Source organism: Ambystoma mexicanum, chromosome 9, assembly GCF_040938575.1.
Source record: "Ambystoma mexicanum isolate Mex_15411 chromosome 9, UKY_AmexF1_1, whole genome shotgun sequence".
NCBI classification, from domain to species: domain Eukaryota; kingdom Metazoa; phylum Chordata; class Amphibia; order Caudata; family Ambystomatidae; genus Ambystoma; species Ambystoma mexicanum.
In genome coordinates this window covers 764822819-764834568 of record NC_090931.1, presented here as the reverse complement: position 1 = coordinate 764834568, position 11750 = coordinate 764822819, and positions in this window count along the sequence as shown.

Genomic DNA, 11750 nt, shown 5'->3' with positions numbered 1-11750 from the left:
TCACCCAGACCTGCTTCTTTGTCTGAGTTATTAGCTGCAGCTCTCCAAATAGAATACAGACTTCAAGAAAGAAGACACGAGAAACGCCGACTTCGTAATCCAACTCTTGCAACGGGCATTCCACCTCCTTCCTCACCTGTACCGACACGAATGAAAGAACCCATACAGATCGGCACCACTAGACCTTCACTGACCCCCGAAAAACGGAGAAGAAGAAGAGAGAAGGGGTTATGTGCATACTATTGGTTCAGACCAACACCAGATCCGAAATTGCACAGAGATTCCCCCACAACGTTCGGGAAACATGAACCCTCGGTCCTAGGAGGGACGGGATACCGAGGGGTTACATCTAGTCCCTATGTTTCCTTGTCCGTGGCTCCAACTAATATGACAGAAGATTCCAGACTCATGGTACTCAAGGTTACCCTTATGGTGGATCAGCACCAAGTCAAGGCTTTGGCCCTATTAGACTGTGGTGCAGCGGGTAATTTTATTGACACCATATGGGCCGACAAGGTGGGTCTAAGGAGAATAGACCGGAAGGAAGATCAGAAGGTAGAAGGGGTCGACGGAAGTCGACTTAGTTCTGGACCTATAACCCAAACCACCGAACGTTTTAGGTTGTTGATTAACCAGCATTCAGAAGAGATACACTTTGACATCCTAAGAGAAGCACACCATTGGACCTACCACCACATCGACCAGATTACTCCATTGATCTGATTCCCAACGCATTAGTTCCATTTGGTAGGATGTTTTCACAATCCCCGGTGGAAAAGAAGGCCCTCAGCACATACCTTGACGACAACCTACAGAATGGACTCATACGACTTTCAAAATCACCAGCAGGGGCACCACTATTTTTCATTCCCAAGAGGGATTCTCATGATCTCCGACCCTGCATTGATTATTGGGGATTGAACAAAGTAACCATACGGGATCACTATCCCATGCCCCTCATCACGGATATTCTGGAAGCAGTGCAGGGAGCTAAAATCTTCACAAAGTTAGATCTCTGCAGTGCCTACTATTTGTTAAGGATTCGGTCCGGCGACAAGTGGAAAACAGCGTTCCGTACGCCCTTTGGTTTATATGAATATCACGTCATGCCGTTTGGACTAGTCAACGCTCTGGCCGTTATTTCAACATTTAATGGACCGTGTATTCTCAGACCTGATGTTCATATCCGTTATTGTATATCTTGATGATATACTAATGTTCTCTCGAAATGAGCAGGAACACAAATTTCACCTGAAAGAAGTCCTGAATTGTCTTAAGTCACATCGGCGACTCGACAAAAAAGAAAAATGCCTTTTCGGGATCAGCACTGTCCCTTATCTTGGATATATTCTGTCATCACAGGGAGTTCAAATGGACAAGAAGAAGACAGACGCCATCCTTAGCTGGCCTTCCCCTACGTCGGTAAAGGAAGTGCAGTTCCTATTCTATTGATGCTTTATACCGAAGTTCTCTGAGGTGGTTTTGCCCATTACAAGACTACTTAAAAAGACTTCTTATCCTTTCGCATGGGATCCTCAAGCTGAAAGTAGCTTTTCTCATCTCAAAGAATTGTTTTGTAGTGCCCCTATCTTGCATCATCTGGAACAAGGGAAACCCCTTTGTGTTAGAACCCGACGCTTCAGCCGCTGCAGTAGGGGCTGTTTTATTACAAGAACAAGACCAAGAGAAAAATCCAATAGCCTACCTCTCACGAACACTTACAGAAAGTCAACACAACTACTCCATGATTGAAAGAGAGCTCCAAGCTATGAAGTTAGCCTGCGAAGAGTGGAGACACCTACTGCAAGGAAACACTCACCCCTTCACCATCAGAACAGATTCCAAGAATTTAAATGTGCTTCAAACCATACAATGGGTCAATTCACGACAAGCCTGTTGGGCTCATTTTTTTGCTTAATACAATTTTCGTGTTACTTTCATTCCTGGTAGTCTGAACACCCTGGCCGATGCCCTGTCACGCAAAGGGGGGTTCCAGGCTCTCGTAACCCTCCTCTTGAAAAGATTTTCCCAAGAAACAAACTGGTGGGCCAAGTGTCAACATTCTTACAACAGGTCAAAGAGGCCTTAGTTACCATGGAATCATCAGATGAAAGAAAGAAGTACACAGGTCGGGAGGGGCTTTTGTTTCATGAGCACCGGTTGTACATCCCTACGGACTCCCTACACCATCGGGTTTTGACTTAGTGTCACGATCATAAGACCGCTGGCCATCGCGGCCAATCAGGCACCTTAGATCTCATTGAGAGATCGTTCTACTGGCCTGGGTTATGGGCAGATGTTATAAACTACGTTTAATCCTGTAGAGTATGCAACAAGAGCAAACACTGCACTACCAAGCCGTTAGGTCTGCTCGAGCAAGGTCCGGTGCCATTACACCTGTAGAGTCATATCTCCACTGACTTTATCGTAGACCTTCCGGAATCCCAGAACTGTACCTGCATTATGGTGTCTGTGGATGCCCTGGCTCATTTTTCTCCTCTCCGCGGCTTGCCCTCGGCCTCAGAAATGGAAGAGGTTTTCATAAAGGATGTGTTCCGTCTACATGGTCTTCCCGATAAGATCACTTCTGATAGGGGCAGCCAGTATGTGTCTAAGTTTAGGTCCTCCATGTGTCGCAACCTGGGCATTGAACGTACACTGTCCTCCGGATTACACCCTCAGACCAACAGGCAGACAGAACGACTTAATAGTACTCTTGAGCAGTATCTCCGCAGCTACATTAACCGAGAACAGGATAACTGGGTATCTCTTCTACCCACAGCTGAATTTTCTTACAATAACGCACGCCATACTGCCACTGGTCTCACTCCGTTCTTTTGCACATATGGATTGCATCCACTGGCCATTCTGCCGTGTGCGTCATTTCACTCTAATCTGCCTGCGGTGGAAGACACATTATCTAAGATCCAGGAAGCTCAGTAGACTGCTAAAGTAAGCCTAGAGAACAGTAAAAAGATGTACAAGATCCAAGCCGACAGACACCGCATGAAAGTGCCAGAGTGGAAGGTGGGCACCAGGGTATGGCTCTCCACAAAATGTATTTTTTTAAAAAAGTATTTTATTTTATTTTACAATATTTACAATGAAAGCACGAATCTCTAATCACAAGTCATACATAACTTATCAGAAACCTATCATATGTACATTAAACAGAAGTACCGCTCCCACCCACTCCAGGATTCACATCACATGTATTTAATCAGTACAATTCAAGGAAATTTCCCCAGATTTTTTCAAATAGAGAAATGTTTTTATCTCTCCGAAATATAGTTCTTTCAATTTCTGCCAAATGGTGTATTTCCTCAATCCAAACATCTATGGTCACAGGAATCACCGTCTTCCAGCCTCTAAGTATGAATTTTGTCCCAACCATTGCTCCCCTAAAAATCCATTTTTTCATACATGTAGAAAAATCTTCCAATAGCCTGTCACTTCCCAATATCAATGTTCTAAAATCATAAGGAACAAGTTCCTTAAGAACATTTTCGCAAACTGTACCATATTTGAACCAAAAACCTCTTACTCTGGTGCAGTCCCATAGCATATGTTCCAATGTACCAGTATCATGAACGCAAGACCAGCAATCTGAATTGTCTGTCATACCTCTTTTTTCTAAATTTTCCGGCGTCCAGTAGACCCTGGTCATGATCTTAATTTGCTGTCACCTCTCATTCAGGCTCAACGAACATAGTTTAATATTCTCACACATACGCGACCATGAACCTCATCAATGTCGCATCCAATCCTCCTACCCCATTCCATCCTCAAACGATTGTTACTTTTATATCCCCCACAATCAAACCATCTACTCGACTCACCAGTCCACACTCACCCACTTTTGACTTACGCCTAGCAATTCCACATCAACTTTCTTTTCTAATTTGATCTCACCAACTGCTTTCTTGATTTTACGGTATTCAGTCAAGCTGAAATTCAGAATATCAAATTTTGATCGAAAATCCCTGACACCCATCCATTTACCATTTTCAAAAAGGTCCCCCAACCAATGGACACCTGCTAGGAATCACTCTGGCCAAAACAAAGACTTTCCCTCTAGCTTAACACTTGGATTCAACCATACAGAGGCATTAGGATCTCTTAACATGTCAAATCCCAAATAGTCATTGAAACCTTTCCAAGAATAATATAGACTTCTTGTCAAGAGATCAGTCTCCCCATATGTCTTTGGTAAAGTTGTCAACAAAGCTGTAGGCAGCAAGGGACCAGCATGACTAGGCTCAGCACAAACCCATTAATTTGGATTCGGTTTTGTAAATTCAGTCGGGTTTGTGTCATAAGGGCCAAATGATACGCTTCATAATTGGGCACCCCCAAACCACCCTTCTCCAAGGGCAACTGAAGTGTACAAAGTTTTAAGCGTGGTGGTTTGTGATCCCATAATAAATCTTGAGTGAGCCTATCCAGTTCTGACGAGTATTTTCTTTTAATGTCCAGTGGGATCATACCTAGCACATAATTAATCCTCAGTGTAGACACCATTTTCAGCGCATTAACCTTCCCCAGAGGGACAAGTTTAGCATCTTCCACCTCTCTATGTCCACTTTGTATGAGTTGCAGACCATATTCATATTCACTGTAATAAAGTCAGTGATTTTCGCTAAAATACAAACTCCTAGGTATAACAATTTTTCTGCACACCACTTGAAGTCCCATTGCGTTACATAAATCCTATCACATATCGGTACTAAGGGTAAGACCTCAGATTTAGCCCAATTAATCTTATAACCAGAGTACGAATTAAAGGATGTCAGAATATTCATCAGAAGGGGTAATGATTGCCTCAGATTCTTAAGAACTAATAACAAATCATCGGCGTACAACCATATCGTCTGTTGCAAACCCCAACAGCTGACACCCTCTATACCTTCCTCAGCTCTCAATGCAATAGCTAATGGCTCGATTCCAATCACAAACAACAAGGGGGACAAAGGGAATCCCTGCCTTGTACCCCTTTCAAGTTCAAATGACTCTGATGTTGTCCATCTAAGCTGTCACCCTGCTTTTGTAGGCCCCTATCCCATTGTAGCGAAGATAAATCCAGTGGTGTTTTGCCTCAAACTGCCCCCTAGCCGACAGTGAGTGCACCCTGTGTTCCATTCCTCTTTACTTCATTAGGATGTGCCAGATTCAGCCCTCAGGCCAGATCCTTTGAGAGCCCTGTCTGATACTGGGGCAGAATACGAAGTATCAAAAATATGTGACTCCTGTTATAAGCGGGGACGCCTCGAATACCTAGTGCATTGGAAAGGGTATTGCAGGGCTGAGGACTCACGGGAACCCCCCTTGCACATAAAAGCCCCATTTTACTTAGGAAATTCCATCGGGCTAACCCCGGAAAACCCAGAGGTTAACGGTATGGGGGGCATACTGTCATGCGCTCCATTTCATGGTGCCTGTGGCCCCGTTCCAGACTATATGGCGGCCATTAGTGCTGTCGCCATGTTTTTCACTACTGCGGTGCACTTGCAGCGGTCTAGTTCCCATCCGCAGCGTCCCAGGGAGGCATATTAGCCACGCCCTCCCTGGGCACTCTGCGTTGCAACCTGTTTGTCAGCTCCTCTCCTCATGGATCGCCTTTTCAGTTGCGCTATGCTGTAAGTGATTTCAATCCGGCACACACCCAAGTCAACACCTATCATGTAGTGCACAACTGAAACCCTTATTTATTTTGGTCTAAAAGTTCTATATTCTGAACGATATACCACTCATATCACGCCCTTCTCCTGGAACACCCCCAGTCACACTGAACCAGGAATCAGGCTGATTTGCAAAGGTAAATATTTATTTATGTATTTAAAAATTAATCACAATATGTCTTAAGAGGTACACAACAATCAGCAATGGGGTCAGGTAACACTGAATAATCTCTTTAATACGCGAGGAGTAAGTAGTGAGCAAAACAATTCAGCACAGAAAATAATACTTTTGTGTAGGTTCAGTTTAAATAGCACTGTGGTTAGAGGTTCCCCCTACACACCCCTCAACCCCCAATAGGTAGTGTAAAGAGATAGGAGGAGAGAGCAGGAATTCATGAATGGCAGAATTCAAACAGAATATCAATCCCACTTTCCTCAGCAAACACAAGAGAAAAACGGAATTGACTGTCAAGCTGTCAGAATGGCTTTTCAAATTGTCTTGAGAATAGACAGGGCAAAAACACCAAATATGTTCAAAATTGCTGAAATTGTTATAAATTCTTATGGGAGCCGCTTTGGATAGTTGCACACAAATACAAGCAATGATTTAATCCAAAGAAAACATTTGAAATCCTAAAATTCAAGTTAGAAGCAATTAAAAGCTGCTTTGCATGTGTAAAAGTTTCCCACAATGAAAATTTGCTGCAAACTTTTCACTGCACGAAATTCGCAATAACGGGAGAATCACATTGAGGGGTTTTAGGTGTGATGGAAAGCTGTGGATGTTAGCTACAAGCAGAAGTTGAAATTCTGTTTCTATCACAAAAACTGCGGGAAGTCACAGACGTTTTAGTAGAGGTCGTTTTTTTCGCAATAGGCGCAAGAATGGAAAACGGGAATGCACTTTTAAAAATGACAAATGGGTTGCTAAAACTAGAGGAGGACTATGAACAAAAGGAATACCACACAGGGACACAGTTACTTGATCAGGGTGACTGCCTGCTAAGTAAACTCGCCTTCTTCAGATGAGAAAAGGTTCAGCCCGAAGATATTTTAACAATATAAGTTCTGGGGGAAAGATAGAATGGGTTGGAGAGAGGTTTCAGGCAATGCAAAGATACTCCTAACAATACAGGTTCTGATTACAAGATATGATTGGTCTAAGTTAGGGATAAGACTATGCAAAGTACATATGCTAGTAACACAATTCTTCCTATTTATGCTCACTGGATAAGTTTTTTTAAATGGGCCCGTCAGTTCTGGTCAGGGATTTGGATCTGGTTTAGGAAAGATATCTTGGCACATCGGACTAGGCAGTGTCATCAAGGCGCTCTGGTCACAGCACGGCACAGGACTGGCCTGGATCTGCCCTTCTTGGTTCTGAGGTTATTTCTTTTCAGCAGGCAAGCAGTAACAGCACAGCCTGGCTGTATTATGTTGCTTCCCCTTAGGCTTGTTGGGTTCTGTTCTGGAATTTGAGGTCTAGCTGAGAATGGTTCAGCTACGCAGTGGGCCTTTTTCTTTTTCCAAGTTTCTGGAGTCTGGAGCAAGGAAGATTTAGAGTTCAGCAGCAGGGCACTCCGCCACCATCAGGATAGTGAGTGAATCTGTCTGTTCTTATGAGTGGTGAGCTGTCTCTATTTATGCTATGAAATGACCTTGTAAAGGGGGTGTGTGGGCCGGTTTAGCCTAAGCTTGCCCCTTTGAAAGGTGATTGGGTCACAGTCTACTCTCTGCCTTGATAGGAGGAGAGAAACAGAGTGTCATCTTTATGGTGCAAATTTATGAGGCTGAGAATCCACCCCTAACCCCTGGAACACAAAATCTACTTTTGGCAAAATACATATTTCGACATGTGCAACCGCTATAAAAATCACATATACAGATTACATTTTTTACATAGCAGCTATTCCTCAAAACCCCGTAGCTCTGGGATCTTGTCTCCGCCTTTCACAGAATTTTGCCCTTTTCACTAGGAACACAATGTCCAATTTTTTAGCAAATTTCTACAAGTTTGCGTGTTTAACATGGGAATAAGTGTATAAAGTTTCACAATTCTAGTGGAAATCCATTTTGCGTAAAATCACATTTCTTGCCATTGCTGTCCAGAACATGTCACACAGTTCTGGCACCTCTTCACCCGTGCCACCAGAAATTAAATTAACAACTCTGTTATTTTTATATTTTTCACAATTTTAAATAGAAAGTTATCAGTCTTTTAAAAATGTGTTCTTTGTCCTTGTTAAGCAACAAATGGTGGTTTGGCTCCACCCCTTGGTCTCTCCCTGGAAGCCCAGGAGCACTGCTTTTTCCTTCTGAACTCCACTTTCAATTGTTGTGGATCCCAGTGACACATTTCAGTAGTAGTGAGAGCTCTGTTCCACCACCGACATCATGCATGGCAGATTGGACAGCCATCTTTTTGTGCATGGAAAAGCATGATTTTCAGGGGTTTTGGCATGCATAAGGGTTTTGCGGCAATTTAGCTGTTTCTGGCACCATCATAACAGAGTGATGCAGCATAGCTGTGCAAAAGTGGGTCAATACATCCCACAAGTGATTCTGTCCTGTCCTGGCCCCTTGCTGGTACATTATCCTGCTCTCTCTCTCTCCTTCCTCTCCTCAAGGCCCCCGCCAACGCCTTTGCCTTTGCCTCCATTGCGTTCCTCTCTCTCTCTCTCTCTCTCTTTCCTCCACTTTTTCTTTCACTCTGTTTATTCCTCCGGAGCTCTGTCTTCCCCATTTTTGTCAGCTCTTACTTTCGATCTTCCTTTGTTGCTTGTTCGTTCCAGTTTCACTGACATTACTCTCCCATACCATCTTCCTTGAGATTACCTTAGACTGGCACCAGCCGCCCTCTGCTTGGTGGCTCTTTTCAAATATTCCTTACCTGCTAATTCATGGGGGCTGCTGAGCCCATTTTCCACTCTGCATTGGTGACGTTGGATCATCCTTACCAGCGGAATCTCGCTTGTTTTTTTTTATGCCTGACAGGCCTTTTCCCCAAGGAGTCCCTTTTGGGAGATAAGTCACAGGTTGTGCTGCTGGGCAGCATTTCACTGTGGCTTCCTTCCGTGAGAGAGACACTCTCTACAACAAAAAAAAGAAGAAAGAAGAAGGAAGAAGGATTACCTTACTAGAAGACCTCAGGTGACTGCAACTTCAGACTCTTGTCTGTCAGGTGAGGAGGAGGAGGAGGAGGGAATGCCAGAACTTTGGGAGAATCAGCCCCAAAGGGCAGACAATTTATCCAAACTAGGGAGGATGAACCTATGAAACTATTTAACATTTATAATAGGCCTTCCACCCTGCAGGGCATGGTGACACTGTCGTGTCTAAGGAATATCCCATACCCTGCTTCCACGGGAAAAAGAATTAACAAATTAACATTGGTTGTAGGTGAACTCAACATCCAGATTGAACCATTGGGAATATTGGATGGTATCTGTTTTGGCTTTGTAACACTGAGTGGGATGGGTTTGCCCAGGCTTGGGTCCCGTGCCTGCTGGGCCTAGAGGCCCAACAAGGCCGAAATATGCCTGGGAATGCTTGTGGTCTCATGCAGAAGGGATGTGACCTAGCAGTTTGTGCCGGACTGCTCCTTTTGAGTAACCAAGCCTGATTTGCATAGGGTCTTTCCCCTTCTGTAGTGGCTTGGCAGGTGAAGAATGATGGTAGGAGGGTTGCCCAGAGCAATGCCAGAGGTTAGATTCATTTGAAACATTGCAGCCATCACCTCTTTGTTTTTACTTTGTCACCCCAAGTGGGACGGGCCTGCCCAGACATGGGTCCAGTGCCTGCTGGCTCTAGAGACCCAACCTACTCCTCACTGATGAGGCCCGACAAGGCCGAAACATGTCTGGGGATGCTGGTGGTCTTGTGCAGAAGGGATGTGACCTAGCAGTTTGAGCTGGACTGCTCCTTTTGGGGTGTGGCCAAACCTGATTTGCATATGATATTTCCCCTTCTGTAATGGCTTGGCAGGTGAAGAACGATGGTCTGGAGGGTTGCCCAGAGCAATGCCAGAATTTAGATTAATTTGAATCCTTTGCACCATCACCTCTTTGTTTTTGATGGTATCTGGAAAGACCAGGATCTGACCTGTGATATCTCGGACCTGTGGCAGCCCCACCAGTGGGAATGCACCACCATGCAATAGAATCTGCCTGTACCTTGTTTAATCTAAATTTAAGAGCATGTAATGGGTGCTTTTCAAAAGACCAGCTTGCTAAAAGAACTTTTAATGGCCATAATGGATCACCTCTTACAGATTATATTTTCATTCAGGTGCTGAGTGGGTCAGGGTGGGTGATTTTAAGACCCGTGTTAGACCTGAAAGTGATCAGTATTGCTTAATAAAACGTATCAATGGCCAAGGGTATCTATACCTACCAATAGGTTCTTCAAACCGCCTGCTGACAGACCTTCCAGACCCACATACTCCAACACGTTAATCGTACCCAGGACACGTAGAGTACGCACTGGTGGTTCTAGCTTCCCTGCTGTGGCTGACACCATCTGGAACGCCCTTCCACCACTCATCAGACAAATTGACTCCCATGCTTCCTTCCGCAAAGCCATCAAAACTTGCCTGGTCGTGTAACTTGCCTGTACCTTTAGTCACTCTTGTGTGTGGCTAAGTATCGATCTATCTATCTGCGTAATCATGTACCATAATTATCAAGTGTCCTTGGGCGGCTTCACTGTAACCCTGTAAGTAAGCCTTTGTATTCTCCAAGTTGTCAGTGCCTCAAGGCCTGTGGGCTGTAGTGTGCTTTACAAATACAAATAAATAAATAAAATAAAAATATAAGGGTTCCACACTAGCTTCCCTCCGTTGCACCTAAATAGGTGTGACCATTTTTATACCATAAATCAACACCGGAAAAGGAGTTTTAACTATGCCTTATGCCATGATCAAATACATATTTTAATTATTATTTAGTACAAAAAACACCTCATTCACAGTAAAAAAACACAATAAAATACAATCACTATTATATACCCATGAAAAGTAAATTGAAGCAACACATATTTCATCAACAACACATTTCTTTGTATTTTTTTGGGAGAGGTGATTTTTGAGGTTAGTATTGGGTAGTGGAGGACATAGATTATGTTGTCAGCCCCTAGCCTACTTTAGAACAAGGATGGAATGTTGTCCTTTTATGTGTCAATGGCCAAGGGTGCAGGAGAATAAAACATCAAGGTTCAACACATAGCCAATTGTTGACTATAGGCGGACACACACAGAAATCGGCCAAATGGGCTAATGTGCTTGAACAAGATGTTAAAACAGTAATGTATGCATCAATAATCCTCAATATTGAAGCTATTTGTGAGTCTGAGGACAACATTGTCTGTATTGAAGGTTTATGAAAGGCTTAAAGAACATGTGCTCCCGTATATCTCCTCTCCTAGGGGATTGATAAAAAAAGAAAGCCCTCTGTAAAAATGGTTGGTAGGATGACGAGTGCCGGGAGGCCAAAAAGAAAATGGTGGTCTGTGCATGTGCCAAGGAGGGTTAGACAAACTTAAGCTGTGTTGGATGCGATCAGAATATAAAAAGGAGTACTCACCTCAAAGAAACACTATGTGCAAGCCAGTGGAGATCCTTGTGCGAAGCCCTCCAAAGCAAAAATAATGTCTTATTTTGGCAACTGGTAACAGACAGGGAACTGAAGAGTGATCAGACACTTGACCGCTGCTGTATCAGCGCAGATGAGTGGTGGCAACACTTTGAAATTTTTTATGGGGGTTTGGAAATTGAAGCTTCTCTTTCCCCTATTATCATTGGGGGTGACCCCCTAATTATTGACCAAACAGACATCACAATAGGTGGTGTAGAGCAAGCTAGTAACTCTCAGAAGTGTGGCAGAGCAGCAGGGCTTGATCTGATCCCGGCGGACCGATTAGGGATTAGGTGGGCACCTGGGCCCCCGTTTTGTGCAGAGTTTTTAACATTATTATAAGGCAGGGTGTAATCCCAGATTCATGGTGCAAGGCCACACTAATTCCCCTGTATAAAAAGGGTGGCAAGAATCTCTCGGCCAACTATTGTCCGATATCTCT